At 40.0% G+C, this 14,665-nt stretch overlaps 1 protein-coding gene across 1 annotated transcript in view; it reads left to right on the top strand.

Annotated features, from left to right (window-relative positions):
• The window catches only part of FOXP1 (forkhead box P1), a 283,446-nt gene that overhangs the window by 182,633 nt on the left and 86,148 nt on the right, over positions 1 to 14,665 (top strand).

Raw genomic sequence — 14,665 nt, 5'->3', positions numbered from 1 at the left:
GAATTTATTCATTGTAGTTAGGGTGTGGAGCATCTAATTTTTTCACTTTTTCAGTATGGACTTAGCATTAGGATAGATCTCTCTACACTTAGGAACCTGGGCAGCAGTCTGCTTCTCATTGGATGAGTTGGATTTCAAGGCTTTCTGCCTTACTCTTTCTGCCAGACAGTGCTCACTCCGATCAAGCTGAATTCCTTGGCTATAAATGCTTCTGTATGGAGTAGTAGTAGTAGTGTCTGCTGCGGACAATTTTGAATCACACTTTGAGAAAAGCTGGAACTTGTATTATTCTTGAGTGCCCTCCTGGAGGGCAGGGAGCTCATCTTTTTCGTAGTTGTCTCCAAAGCACATGTCTTTCTCACTCTCAGGTCTTCAGTAAAAGTCTAAAGGATGGGGAGATAGAACACAACACATCTTCTCCTGATCATGGACTATAGTGTCCTGTTGTCTCAGCTGATCATGGGATATTATGGGATATATTGTAGCATTGTCTCAATTACTGTATTCCTATTTGGAAGTTGGAAATTAAGACTTTTTTTTTTTAATTGCCCTGATCATCACATGAATGTTAGTTGAAGCTGAGGTTGTTTTTAAAGATCTAAAGTACATAGTGTTAGTATGGCATTCTAAGAAAATGAAGCTGTTAATAAGTGTTATGATATCTTAACACCAAGAAGCATTAATGCATTAAAACCGTTGGTGAAATGCTTTTCAGAATGGAATATATAATATTCTTAAATTAAAAACTTACTTCCTGTTTGCTTATTTTTAAAAGTTATGTCTGTGTATTTCATATGTAGGGTTTTTTTTGCAAGCAAAGGAAAAGAAACCTTAAAAGTGATCATTATTCTATCAGGAAAAAACAAATTCTGTATTGTTTTTTAATAAAGATGACTCAGGGAAAAAATTCCATTATATTTTTCAGGTAAGTAATCACAAATACAGTATCTCAGAATATTGAGAAATACTAAGTCTACCGCTTTAATAAGATGTGTATCTTTTGTACCTGTAAAATAGTATCTATTTAGAAATTAGTAATCACAGGAAATATTATTTAAAAATAAATATATGTATGCACACACACACACACACACAGTAAATCCTGTGAGAGCCAAAACTCAACAGGAATGCTTTGTTTTTCTGGATCGCACAACTTTTCCACCATTGACAGGGTTCAGTCTTATCACTTTCTGTTGCTCATGTCAGTGGAAGATACTCCAGTTTTCCTTCTCTGATGGGTTTCTGCCTTATATAGGTTCTAGATTTCACAGGTTTTAACTGTGTGTGTGCATATACACATAGACACTCACACACATACTGTATTTCAGTATAAAACCATGAGTGGTTCCCAGAGATATGGGTAATAGATGTGTTTTGAGCAAAATTACAATTACTCTTTTTAAAGTAGTTTAGAAACTTCTGTGGGGCGGGCCTAAGAAGAACTCAAAGATGCTTTAAAAATATTGGCTTAGTAGAGTTTGAGGGAGCTCTAGTGGTGTAGTGCCTAAGGCACTTCACTGCTAACCAGAAGGTTGACAGTTCAAACCCACCAGCCACTTCTCGGAAGGAAGATTGGGCAATCTACTTCCATAGAGGTACTGCCTCGGAAACCCAAGGAGGTGTCGCTGTGAGTCAGAGACGACTCGATGGCACATAACAATAACAACAACAGTAGAGTGTGAAGAAGAGAATGGTGGACAGTAGGACTTACTTTGGAGGCACTGGGTAAAATATGGCTTTAGTTGTTCCCAGTAAGGATAGATACATATGTCCAGAGATGAATCTTAACCTCTTGCCTTGAAGTCTCTTACTATGTCTTTATTAATCCCCCTCCCCCCACAGTAGAAAATCTTATATAGCTGTAAAGGAAAGGTTCTAGGCTGTTCTTTGCTGTACTTGCTTTTGACGTCCTAAAGTTGGTGCCGTCCCTCCATTTACTGCAGAGTGATTGAATTACATCTTTATCCATAGGCAGAGCAGTGACCATAGGCTGAAAAATGCCGACTGATGTACTTCAGGTATTTGTTGCAATATTATCGGTCATTGTGGAGCCTGCACAGATTTCTTGTGACACAGACAACTCTTCTTGTTTAGTTGTGTTGTGCTCAGTTTCATTCTAAAAGGATCTATATCTACAGTCAGGTGATAGATTAGCAATGAGGCAGGCAGGAGAAGAATAGCCCTTTTCAGGGCTGAAGGCACATTTGAAAGTAAATGGATCTAAGAGACAATCTGATTCCAAGAGACTAAGTTTGTTTGATTTTTTTTTTTTTTTTTTTTTTTTTAATGGTCCTTACTTGTCTGCAGTATAAGGAACTCTGGTAGTGTGGTGCCTAAGGCATTTGATTGCTAACCAGAAGGTTGGTGGTTCAAACCCACCAGCCACTCCATAGAAGGAAGGCTGGGATATCTACTTCCGTAAAGATTTATTGCTTCAGAAACCTGAAAAGGGGGTCACTGTGAGTCAGAATCGACTCGATGGCAGTGAGTTTGGTTTTGGCTTCATTTATTTGTCTGCACAAAAATTGAGCTTAATCTTCTTTATACTACATGCCAAAATTAGAATATGGATCAGAAAAGAATTCAAATTCCAATGATCTTTACTCAATCTGGATATAAAAACAGATTGAGTCTCCCAGCTATACAAGGCAAAGAAGAAGAAACTACAGAATTATATACCACTGCTTAATCTGTTGAATCTCTCCGTTTGTATTATCTGTTACGTTCCTAGGTGTGTGGGGATTAAAAGACACATTTTGGTAATTAGCATATTCTAGCTGATATAGCCAGCAAGACAGATGAGTACCTTAAGTTACAGATAATTCAAAAGTTTTAAGGTTCTAAGATTGATCATAGCAAATTAAGTATTATCCAGCTTTGCGTATATATAGTAAGTGCTTAGAATAAATATTAAGGAGCCCTGGTGGCACAGTGGTTATGTGCTTAGCTGCTAACCAGAAGGTTGACAGTTTGAACCCACCAGCCTCTCAGAGAGAGAAAAATGTGGCAAGCTGCTTCCGTGATGATGACAGCCTTGGAAACTCAGAGTTTTTCCCTCTGTCCGATAGGGTCATTTACGAGTCGGCATTGAGTGAATGGCAGTGGGTTTGATTTTGAGTTTAGAATAAATATAATGTTACATTACTTTATTAAAGTTAATTTTAAAATCACATACGGTGATATCCTCTTTAAATAGTAGAAAATGGTTTTTAAAAAAGAAAAGTAAAGCTTTCACTATAAAAGTATGTTCTCACTTATACATTGAGCTATCGTCTGTCTTGGGTTCCTTGCCAGTGCCTTAGTGAAGTTTCATCCCACATTCACCAGTGCATTTGTGAAGTTTATGAGACAGCCAACCATGTCGTTATTGTTCGTGATTGTGTATTATTCTTTTCTCCATTCTCATGGAACAGAATTCAAACAAGCAAGATCCCCCGGCACACTGAAGAATAATCTAGCCTCACAAACTCAGTCTTAGGTTAGCAGCATTAAGAATTCTTCCAGAAAGGATCTGTGAGTGCTCTGTGTGAAAATTTGTTAACCAAAGGTGGTGTTTTGAGCACTGCCTTATCTTGATATGTGAAGTAGTGAAATGTCCAGTAATGTACACTGGGTTGCATATTTCTGTGCAGTTTAGAATCCTCCTTCGTCCTCCCACTGGCCCCTGTGCATTCTGCTGGCTCTCATGAGCAGCCGCTGCAGCAGCAGCTCTGGGGGTTTGGTGAGCTGCAATCTGTTAAGGAGATAAATAATGTGCTTGGCACGACACTCCTACTCTCCTCTTTAATTTGTCTTACACAAGGAAAATTATAATTAAATCATTCAGGGTAAACCCTTGAGTGTAGAGAAGGGAAAAAACACACTTTGGTAAAGATTGCCAATAGAAACCCACTTCCCTGTTGGCGCTGGGTAAAGACATTTATCAATATTCAGCACTATTAAGGAACGAGCGGCCCATGTGATTTGTGAGGCGGGTGCCAAGGCTCGAATCATGGCTTGTTAAGGTCCTGTCCCTGTGCAGTCATAGTCACTCAGCATCATTAGAATTCAGGACTGGTGCCGTGCTCCTTGCTTTGATTTTCTTCCAGCAATTTAATAATGTTTATTGTACTGATTTTATATATATATATATATAAATTCAATGATGAAATAAACATACCTCCATTGTCAGAGCCTGACAGAAGTGTGGGTGGTGATTAAGGTCAGTGGGCAAGAGGCTAAGAGGAGCTGCAAGGGGAAGAATGCACTTTCATGCCATTTGCTGTCCTTTTATTCCACAGGAGCAAGGAGTCTTGACTTCTTACGTAAATAGACAGAACTCAGGCCTGGGATACCTGTAAATATGAAGATATTATCTTGTTTCCCTAACTTGTCCAACCTTTTCAATTTAGGAAATTCCAAGTTTTGGTATGGGTAAACAAAATCAACGAAATGCAAATGAAACATTTATTAAAATGCTAAATTTAGTTAAGCCTTTGAGCCTCTTGGATCAAAGCAGCTATGTAAATACAAATAGCAATTACTACTTAAGTAATTGCTTGAATTTAAATTCTAAATATCAAATTATATTATGATGCACTGGGAAAAGGGAAGGGAACTCACATTTAATCAGTTCCTTCACTATGCCAAGCACTTGGCTAGACTGCCTTATGGAGTGATGTCTCATTTTAAGCCACATGACCACCTGTGAAGTGGTAGAGAGTGTTACACCTATTTTACAGATGAGGAAATTGAGTCATAGAGATTAAATAACTGACCTATGGTTATAGAGCTGGTTAAAGGAATACCCAAAATCCAAATTCAAGTCTATCTTTTAGTTTATGTTACAGTATTTCACATTTCTGTTGAGCTTACAAGTGACTACTTAATTGTGATTAAGTTAAAACGAAAGTTCCTAAAAGAGATTTTAATTTAATTTCAACAAAGCATTTCTTGAATGAACTCACCGTATGCAAAATACTATGTTTGAAAGAAGATGCAAGCATTTCCATTTTTAAGGGAGATGCAAGTATTTACTAGCTTTTCAAGAAGTGAGAAGGATTTGCACAATAAAAATCACTGACAATCTGAAACATCACATAAAGAACAAAATGAACCCCATGCAGGATTTGCAGAAGGCATATGCAAAACCAGCCTCTCTTTCCTTTAAAAGTGTCCCCACTTTCCTTCCTGCCTGAAGAATCTTGACTTTTCTATTGAACACATCAGATGGTCTTTGTTGTTTTTCAGCAGTCCTCTGTAGTCCAAGTTAGTTGTATTCCTTTTATTGATTATATCCAGCTTTTTGCTTTAGTTCAGCTACCAGTTTAGTTGCTGTCCAGTCAGTTCCAAGTCATGGCAACACCATGTATACATAGTAAAACAGCTCCACGGGGTTTTCAAGCTGTGACCTTTAAGAAGCAAATCACCAACGCTGTTTTCCAGGGTGCTTCTGACTGTGTTCAAACCACTAATCTTTTAGCTAGGAATAGAGTGCTTAATTGTTTGTGCCCTGCTGGGACTCCCAACCACCATTAGTAGATGTTTTGTAACTTCTCAGATTAAACGTTCCTCCAACTATTTGTTTCAAGGCTTCCTTAAGCGTTTGGTAAAAGAGGTTTCTTTAAACTCTGGAATGATCTGGGATGATCAGTTTCAGCTTTCTTTGAGGCCATCATACTGTTCTCAGAAACAGATGACCCAAAGTAGCACTTCTCCATGAAGGCTAACCCTCCTTCTGCCCAATCACGATATTCCATCCTGCATTTTCACTTGCATTTTTTGACGTAGGACCATGCATTTCAGTTGCTTGTATTTTCTGCTTTCCATAGTTGGCAGCTGCTTTCCAATAACTCCTGTGGGTTTTTGCATAGCTAATATACTCTGGTGGTATAGTGGTTAGGCATTTGCTGCTAACCAGAAGGTTAGTGGTTCAAACCCACCAGCCCTTTTGTGCAAGGATTATGAGGCAGTCTACTTCCGTAAGGATTTACAGCCTTGGAAACCCACTGGGGGTCGCTGTGAGTTGGAATCCACTCTATGGCATTGAATTTGGTTTTCTTGGTGAGTATACTTTCAGACAATTTCACTTGATGCATAATTTCTGTTTTTGATTTGTTGGCCTCTTGATATATTGCCATGTATCTGACTATATAACACCAACATTTGTGTTTACTGGCTGTTCTGGTTATCTAGTACCACTCTGACAAGAATATACCACCACTGGGATGGCTTGAACAAACAGGAGCCCATTCTCTAACAGTTTGGAGGCTTTAAGTCTCAGTTCAAAGTGCAGGCTTTAGGGGCTAGGTGAAAGCCCCTCAACCTTGGGCTTCATCTCTGCCTCCTGCTCCTGGCCCACTGGAGCTAGAGGCTTTTCTTCACTCAGACAGCTGCTGCTGAGACTGACGAGCCCAAGATTGACAAGTAAAAAAGGCACAGTTCCAATGTTACCAAACCACACGGCAGGCCATTAATTCAAGTCCATTGAAAGTCCCAAGGTGAGCAGAGCATGGCAGGCTGCTGAAACAGTGACACAGGTACATGCAGGGTTCAAGTGTGCCATAAGCTGGAGACCATTCCCAAAGCTGTTTCTCATATACGGGAAGCAGACCACATACCCAAAGCAGCTACTCAGCTGCTCCAGTAGATTCTACCATGAAGTTAAGTACCAGTCTCACCATGGGGGATAAGTACATTCAGCTGCCCAGCCAAGTTGCAGTGGATATGCCTGATGTTTCTTTTCCTTTCTTTTTTTTTTTTTTTTTTTTTTAATTAAATTCTGTGTTGAACAATAAATATTGGTGCTCTTGGTTTACATGCTAAAATTCTAGAAGCTTCGTTTCAGAACTGTTCTAGATACACAAGCCTATAACTTTTACATATTTCATATTCATATGTACAGCCTAATTCCTATTGAGCCAGAAGTTTGAGCAGTAAGCTCTTGCTGCTGTTAGCTGTTGTCAGGTAGTGTTCCCCCCAGCTCCCACCCTGACAGATGACAGCCCCATGCACAGTGGAACAAAACACTGCCTGGTCCTGTACCATCTCCATAATCAGCTGCTGATTGGATTACCCCCTCCCATTAACTGACTGACTTTTCCTCATTTCAGCTTTTTTTGTGTATTTCTTGAAAGCCAGGTGTTTTGGTTCTCTAGTGCTGCTATAACAGAAATATCACTAATGTATGGCTTTAACAAACAGGGATTTTTCTAAACTCTTCCAGTTTGGGAGGCTAGAAGTCCGAGTTCATAGTGCCAACTCTAGGGGCTGGGTGAAAGCCCCTTGATCTTAGGCATCAGCTCTGCTTCCTGGTCCTGGCCCATTGAAGTTGGAGGCTTCTCTTCACTCAGACAGCTGCTGGCTGCTGAGGCTGACAAACCCAAGGTTGACAAGTAAAATGGCACAATTCCAAACTTATCAAGCAACATGGCAGGCTACTAGTTCAAGTCCAGAAACAGTCTCAAGATCAGCACACAACATGGCAGGCGACTGAAATGAAGACTTGGCCAAATGTAGGATCCAGATATGCCAGAAAACTCAAGACCACATCTTTTTTTTTTTTTTTTAATGCATTTTATTGAAATATAATTTATGTACAGTGAAATACACAAAACTAAAGTGATGTGGGTCAGCAGTGCATTTTTTTTTTTTTTTGGCATTGTTCCCTCCCTTTCCTTCCCACCTCTGGCAACCAACAAAGAAAGTTTCCCTCCATATATAAACCTTTCCTTGACCTCCACAACAGTGAATAAATACTATAGTTGTCCTTCTGTGATTGACTTATTTCACTCTGCATAATGTCCTCCAAGTTCATATTATGCAGTGTTTTTCATACTGTACATTATTCTTTAGTACTGCATAGCATTCCATTATGTATATGTACCATAGTTTGGTTATCTACTCTTTTGCTATAAATCTTAGAGATAAGTCCCTTGCCAGATATGTAATTATTGGCAAGTATGAATTTGTTGCTGTCATTTTTGTTATGTGCTTTTTCATGGTGTATTTCTTTATTCCATATAATTTTCTATGCTGAGCTCGTTTTGTTTATGAATCGTGTTACCACTTCCTTCATTGCTGTTGTTTTAGTATTTGCTGAATATTTATGTTCGTTCTCTTTTTTGATGTGAAGGTTTATCATTTTTCTTTGAGGTTACCCTGTGATTTATAGTTTTCTTCCCAAGTTTAGAACAGTCTATTCTATCTTATAGTTGTCTTGACTTCCCTACTATCTGGAAGTTTTGTAATGACAGTTTTTTCCTTCTTTTTGGTTTGTAGTTGTCCTCATTTGTCAGTTGATGTCTCTGGTTCCCAGTTTTTACAATCTTGTTGGCTTATTTACTTTGGATACTTCCATAGCTGTGTTGGTTTCTGGGTTATATCATCATGTGTGTTAATGGTCAGTCGTTGTTGGTTGTTGTTGCTTCTCTGTCCAAAGGGCTCCCTTTAGCATCTCTTGTAAGGTTGGTCTGGTTTTAACAAATTCCCTTAATTTCTGCTTATTTGGAAATGTCCTAATTTCACCATCATATTTGATGGTGTACCATTTTGCTGGGTACGTAATTCTTGGTTGGAAATTTTTCTCTTTTAGTGTTTTGTATATACCATCCCATTGTCTTCTCGCCTGCATGGTTTTGGTTGAGAAATGTGAGCTTAGTCTTATTGGTTAACCCCTGGTAGGTAACTTTTTCTTTTTCCCATGCTGCTCTCATGATTCTTTCTATGTCTTTGGTTTTGGTGAGTTTAATGATGACATGTCTTAGTGATTTTCTTTTGGGGTCTATCCTGTTTGGGGTTTGTTGGACTTCCTGAATAGATACATTCTCATCTTTCATCATACCAGGAAAATTCTCTTCCAACAGATCTTCAACAATTTTCTCTGTGGTTTTACTTGTGTCTTCCTGTTCTGGAATTCCATTTACGCATAGTGTGTTCCTTTTGATGATATCCCACATGACTCTTACTTAGGCTTTCTTCATTTTGTTTTGATCTTTTTTTTCTGATTTATCCCTTTCCAAAGAAGTGTTCAGGTAGTTGCCTTCAATCTCCCTAATTCTGTCTTCAGTTGATTCAATTCTGTTCCTTTGCACATTCAATGTCTTAGCTATTTCTGAAAATTTAGTATTAATCTTCTGGATTTCTGTGTGTAGATTTTGTATCATTTCTAATTTTTCATTTATTTTGTCATTTTGTTCTTGTATTGTCTTTGAAATTATTGTAGGGTTTTCTCTCTGTTTTCCTTGATCTGTCTTGCAATTCATTGAAGATACCTAAATATAATTCTTTTGATTCCTTATCAGGGAGTTCCATTGCTGCGTCTTCCTCAGGGATGTGTTTTGGGTCTGTATCCCGGTCTCTTGTTTCTCCTGCTTTATCTTCTTTGTGTGGACCGTGATGCTCTGTTGTCTCTGAGGCCTTATGGCATTTTTGTGTTTATATTTAATTGGTGATTGTATGTGGGAATGACTTGCCCATGATTTTCATTTTCTTTGTTTTGTTTATATGTTACCTAGGCAAGCAGGGCACTGTGTTATGGTCCTCTATTTGCTAGTGGGCAGCACTTGTACACTGACCACCCATTTCCTTTCCTGTTGTCAGCCTCTCATATGTCACTGCCACCCTTGGCAAACAGAGCCTATTTTTAGGTTCCTGGAATCCGAATGAGAATGCTATCACTTTAAAATCCAAATTGGTTGCCACTTGTAAAGATTCAACATGGCTGTGCTCTCGGTCACTTTAAATATCCAAAATGGCTACCGCACCATTTGTAAACAGTCAAAATGTCTGTGCCCTCAGTTACTCTAAATATCCAAAATGACCGCCGCTTGTAAACATTCAAAATGGCTGTGCCCTTGGTCACTTTAAATATCCAAAACAATTGCCACGTGTAAATATTCAAAATGGCTGTGCCTATTAGTTGGTGCCTAACCCACGTCTTCATAGTTCCTTTCAAAGCTCAGGGCTCTAGGATTATCTTCTATATCTCTGACAATTGGTTTTTCTTTTCTTTGTTGAAGAGGGTCTGTGTTGCTTGTCTGCCTATTCCGCCATCTTACCAGATGTCCTCAAAGCATTTTATATACTGAAGGCAGACCATATCCCCAAGGCATCTACTCAGCTATTCATAGTAGATTCCACCATGGAGTTGATGACTCATCTCATCATGGGGAATAACGACAGGCAGCTGCCCAGCCACTCATAACCAGACCCAGCCAAATTGATGCATATAACCTTAACTACCATGCCAAGTAATAATTTCTTTTGCAGTTCTTTTCGTTGGAAGCACTTGAATGGACTAGTTACCCCAAATCTTTCTCTCCCATTAGAGCACTGTGTAGAACTTGAAGTCACATTGTCTCTAAATCCTTCAAAATGGTTACTGCTACTTCCTGTCAGTATGTGTTGAGACAGAGATCTGTATTATGGGTTGGCAAATGATGGCCCATGGGCCAAATTCAAATTCAACTCGATGTTTATTTTTGTAAATAAAGTTTTATTGGAGCATCGTCACACTTATTGTTTACTCATTGTAGCTGCTTTCATGTTAAAATAATAAAAAAAAAAACCAAACTCACTGTCATCGAGTCCTTTCTGACTCATAGTGTCCGCCACCCATTGGGTTTCCAAGGCTATAAATCTTTATGGAAGTAGATCTCCAAGTCTTCTTCTGCAGAACAGCTGGTGGGTTTGAACCACTGCCCTTCTGGTTAGCAGTCAAGTGCCTTATCCACTATGATTCCTTGATAGTATTTTCCCAAGGAATGAGCCCTGGGGTGCAACTGTTAAGCTCTCAGCTGCTACCTGAAAAGTCAGTGTTTTAGACCTACCTGGTGGCTCCAGGGAAGAAAAGATGCGGTGATCTGCTGTTGTAAAGTTTACAGCCTAGGAAACCCTATTGGGCATTTCTGTTCTGTCACACGAGGTCACTATGAGTAGCAATCAAGTCAGTGGCACACAATAACAATATTCTCCCAAGGTACTTACTAAACATCACATCCTGGACCTCCCCCAGGGAGACTTTGGATATCTTTGGGTTTGATATGGGGTATGAGAATTTTTTTGTTGCTGTATGTAACCTAGACTTTTGCAACTCGAAGTCAGTAGACAACAGCTCTGGCATTATTGGTGAGTTTGTGAGAAGCAGCCTCTAGCCCCACTCCAGACCTACTGAATCCACATCTGCATTTTTAGCAAGATCCCCAGGGGATTGATTCACACATTCACCTTTCAGAAGCAACACAAGTGTCATGCTCAGTTTACCTGAGTTTATTACACTGTTAGAAAAGGCAGGGTTTTTCCCAGTGAATTTGGTTAACATCTGAGACATACTCAGTTCATACAGCTAGTGGTTTGCCATTCTTGTATGAGCCAACAGAATGGAGATTGTTGGAGGCCAGGCCCTATTTGCTCCTCTTGTCAAGCTTTGCCCCTGGAGCAGTGGAGTCAAGGAGTGAATGAACCTCAGGCCTATGATCATGAGCAAGTGATACAACCTCTTTGTAGTTTCTTTTCCCCTCCTCTGGTAGCATAGTGGCTAAGACACTTGCCTGCTAACCAGACGGCTGGCGGTTCAAACCCACCAGCCACTCCTCGGAAGGAAGGTTAGGCAATCCTACTTCCGTAGTGATACTGCCTCGGAAACCCAAGGAGGGGTCGCTATGAGTCAGGGCCGACTCGACGGCACATAACAACAACAACAACAAGAATAAGAAAACAATATTCATCTGTCAGGTTAGGTGCAAGGATGGAAAGACTTCAGTATCTGACATACAGTGATGATAATGCAGCCAGCATTTATCAAACTATTACTTTGTGCCAGACACAATGCACAAAAAACTTGATACAGAACTTGCTATTGATTTTCCCATTTAATCTTTACAGTCACCTTACAGAGTACTGTCCTCTTTGTACTGGAGGTGTAGCTGAGGCCCAGAAATATAATTTGTACAAGACACAGAGCTAATTAGGGATTGAGCATGTGCTAGGACCCAACTGTCCCTGGAACAATTGCTGTGTTTTTAGAGTTCCCAGGCAGCATGATTGGAACTACATTGACTTTACCCAGACCACCTAGATGAGTGTCCCTATGGGTAAAGTTGGGCATCAGGATCACTCCATAACCTCCAAGGATTATAGTCTGGGGCCAAAATGCAGTTTGTTCAGTTATAGTTTGGAAGAAGCCTCTGTCCTTCTGTGCCAGTCCTTCTTCCTTGCTTCATCTTTTCCAAGGAGGGAAGTCCGGAGGCTGGAAACAGGTGATGTGCCGTGGAGAATGTGGATAACAGGCCAGGCGTGCCCTGTGAGGTTCTGTAGATGGCAGGAAAGCGAAGTGAGGGTGGCCAGTTGCAGAAAACTAAAATAAAGGAGCTTATTTCCACTGCTAAGCAGACTCTTGCCAGTGTCACCTGTCCCATGTCTGTCTGCACAGGAAGTAACCTGTCTAGGCCAAATATGGCCCTGTTTCTGTTAGAAAGAAGCACCCTCAGGGCTGATCACCATTTGTACCCCAACATACTGCTGGGGGCCTGGCAGCCAGTGTTCTTTGGAGAGATATCCTCTTGTCTCACTGCTTAAAACCGCTTGCTCCTGGGTCTTCTACGTGTAGTAGAGAAGCTTCTCTTGGGATGCTGTGACATCCCTTTCTGTCATATGCAGGGAGGGTAAGAGGATGAAATCCTTAAAATGTCAGCATGCCATAAGGGATAGGTTTATAGAGTTTTTTGACTGTTCACTTTGTGTGATGATTAAAGAAAAAAAACTCAGCCATTATTTTCTAACAGCTGTTGTGTCTTACCTCTATAAAGTGTCTTTTACCATAACACAGCATCATTAGACTCTATAAATCTTTTCCTATTTATTATGTTTAAATGATAAATGCCTTCCAATAAAATGACATCACTAGACTGGAGACTCATGCTCATTTTATACGTTTCTCTTCAATTTAGTTGATTTTAACTTTTTTCTTAGGCTGTTGTATGATACTAGTCTTGACCATAGGGTATCTTGCGTCTGTTGTCCCAGTCAAAATAATGTCTTAAAAAAGTAAGCATACTTTTCTTACTGGCTGCTCTTAAGGTTTTTCCACCAAATCTCTATTTGGCACCCAACTGTTATATAGGTGTTTGGTCTTGTGTGGAAGGGCCCCCTTCTCCCACATACCCATTAGCTTTGTTTCTTAACACTTGTTCTACATCAGGGGTGCATGTGGCAGGCAAACAGTGGGAACCAGTTCTTTGGGAACCTACAGCATTGTCAGTTGTACTGAGTTTTGCCCTTTTTCCTATAAAGGGTTCTTACTGAAATGCTCTCACTTAACCACTTAGGATGAAATGAATGGGAAATCTTTGGAACCCCCCAGAAGAGGAAAAGGAAGCCAAGAGTCTAAAGAAGGCCATGTGGCTTGGAAAAGACTGATGTTAGTCTGTTACCTTAAATGACAACTAGGAGTCAATGTTCTCAGCCTATAATGGAGTTGGATGGGGGGGGGGTATGGAGATTCCTATGTAAGAGGCTTAAATAGAAGCCATGTTTTTCAAGATTTATAAAGATGCTTTTTTTGTGCTTGTGTTACCCAAGCCTGATGCTATAGCGCTCTTTCTAGGGAGCTCCCGCTATGCTCACTGGCTCACTTGGGTAATGCAAATGAATGTGTTACATGTGTGCAGCCTTCCTGAAGTTCTTTATTCCACCCCCTTTGTAATCAGTCAGGGCCTAAGTATATTATAAAGTATATTCTCCTCATTAAAACAATAGTGGAGGTTCACAAAGGGAAATTGTTAATAAGTGTTCCAGCCTGTCATTTCTGCCTGTGTGAATAAAGAAGATAACCGTTCCTTGGGGAAACTATTTCGGGAATTGAGCAACAGATACGCTAGCCAGAGAATTCTCTTAACTGTAATTTTCCCTTTTTGTGAGTACTCAAATACCACATTCTGATGGGATCCTCGGTGCCACTGCACATACAGAGCACAATTGCCACAGCCCAGGTGGTGTTAATATGGGACGGTCCCCGGGGCACTTGTCACCAAGAGTTGTACAGCTTGTTCAGTGTCTTCGTCCATATGGCAGTCTGTCCCATTCACAGAAATGCATCAGAGCTGTGCCTTGTGGGTACTGTGGTCAATGTAGTGCGAAAAGGAAGCTTCAGCTAGCACCAGCCTCTGTTGTACAGTTTGTTTGATTGTAGATCTGAGTTATAGTGTACACACTCACACTCGCCCAGAAGAAATGCCAGCATGGCCTTGCTGGTTCCCTTTCTTTTTCCTTCATTTTCACAAGCGTGTGGTTAACTCAGCAGGTATAATTCTGGTGCATGAAACATAGCTGGTTTATAGAAAGTCAGTTAAAAAATAAAAACCCAGACATTTCTGGGTGGTGGTTCATGGAGTAACTCATTTGACTACATGCCTATACTAGAATTCTTCTATAAACTGCATGGTTTCTGTCATTCTTCCCCTCTCTTTTTTTTCCCCCCCTCCTTTTTCTGGTGTGAAAAAGATTTTTATTACAGTGTGGATTGTTGGCCTAATTTTTTAAGTTTTTCGCCTTAAAAAAAGGAAACGAAAAAAAAAGTCATTATCAACCTCAGAAATCTGAGAGTGAAACGTTTGCTGGAGGTGTTAAAACTGCAGAAGGAGAATCAAGAAAACAGATTTCCCAGTGAGTAAGGTGAAAAATTGAAAAA

Source organism: Orycteropus afer, unplaced genomic scaffold, assembly GCF_000298275.1.
Source record: "Orycteropus afer afer isolate SDZICR_OR568_19922 unplaced genomic scaffold, OryAfe1.0 scaffold00149, whole genome shotgun sequence".
Lineage (NCBI taxonomy): Eukaryota > Metazoa > Chordata > Mammalia > Tubulidentata > Orycteropodidae > Orycteropus > Orycteropus afer.
The sequence above is the reverse complement of the archived record's forward strand: the minus strand, read 5'-3'. Positions and strand labels throughout refer to the sequence as shown.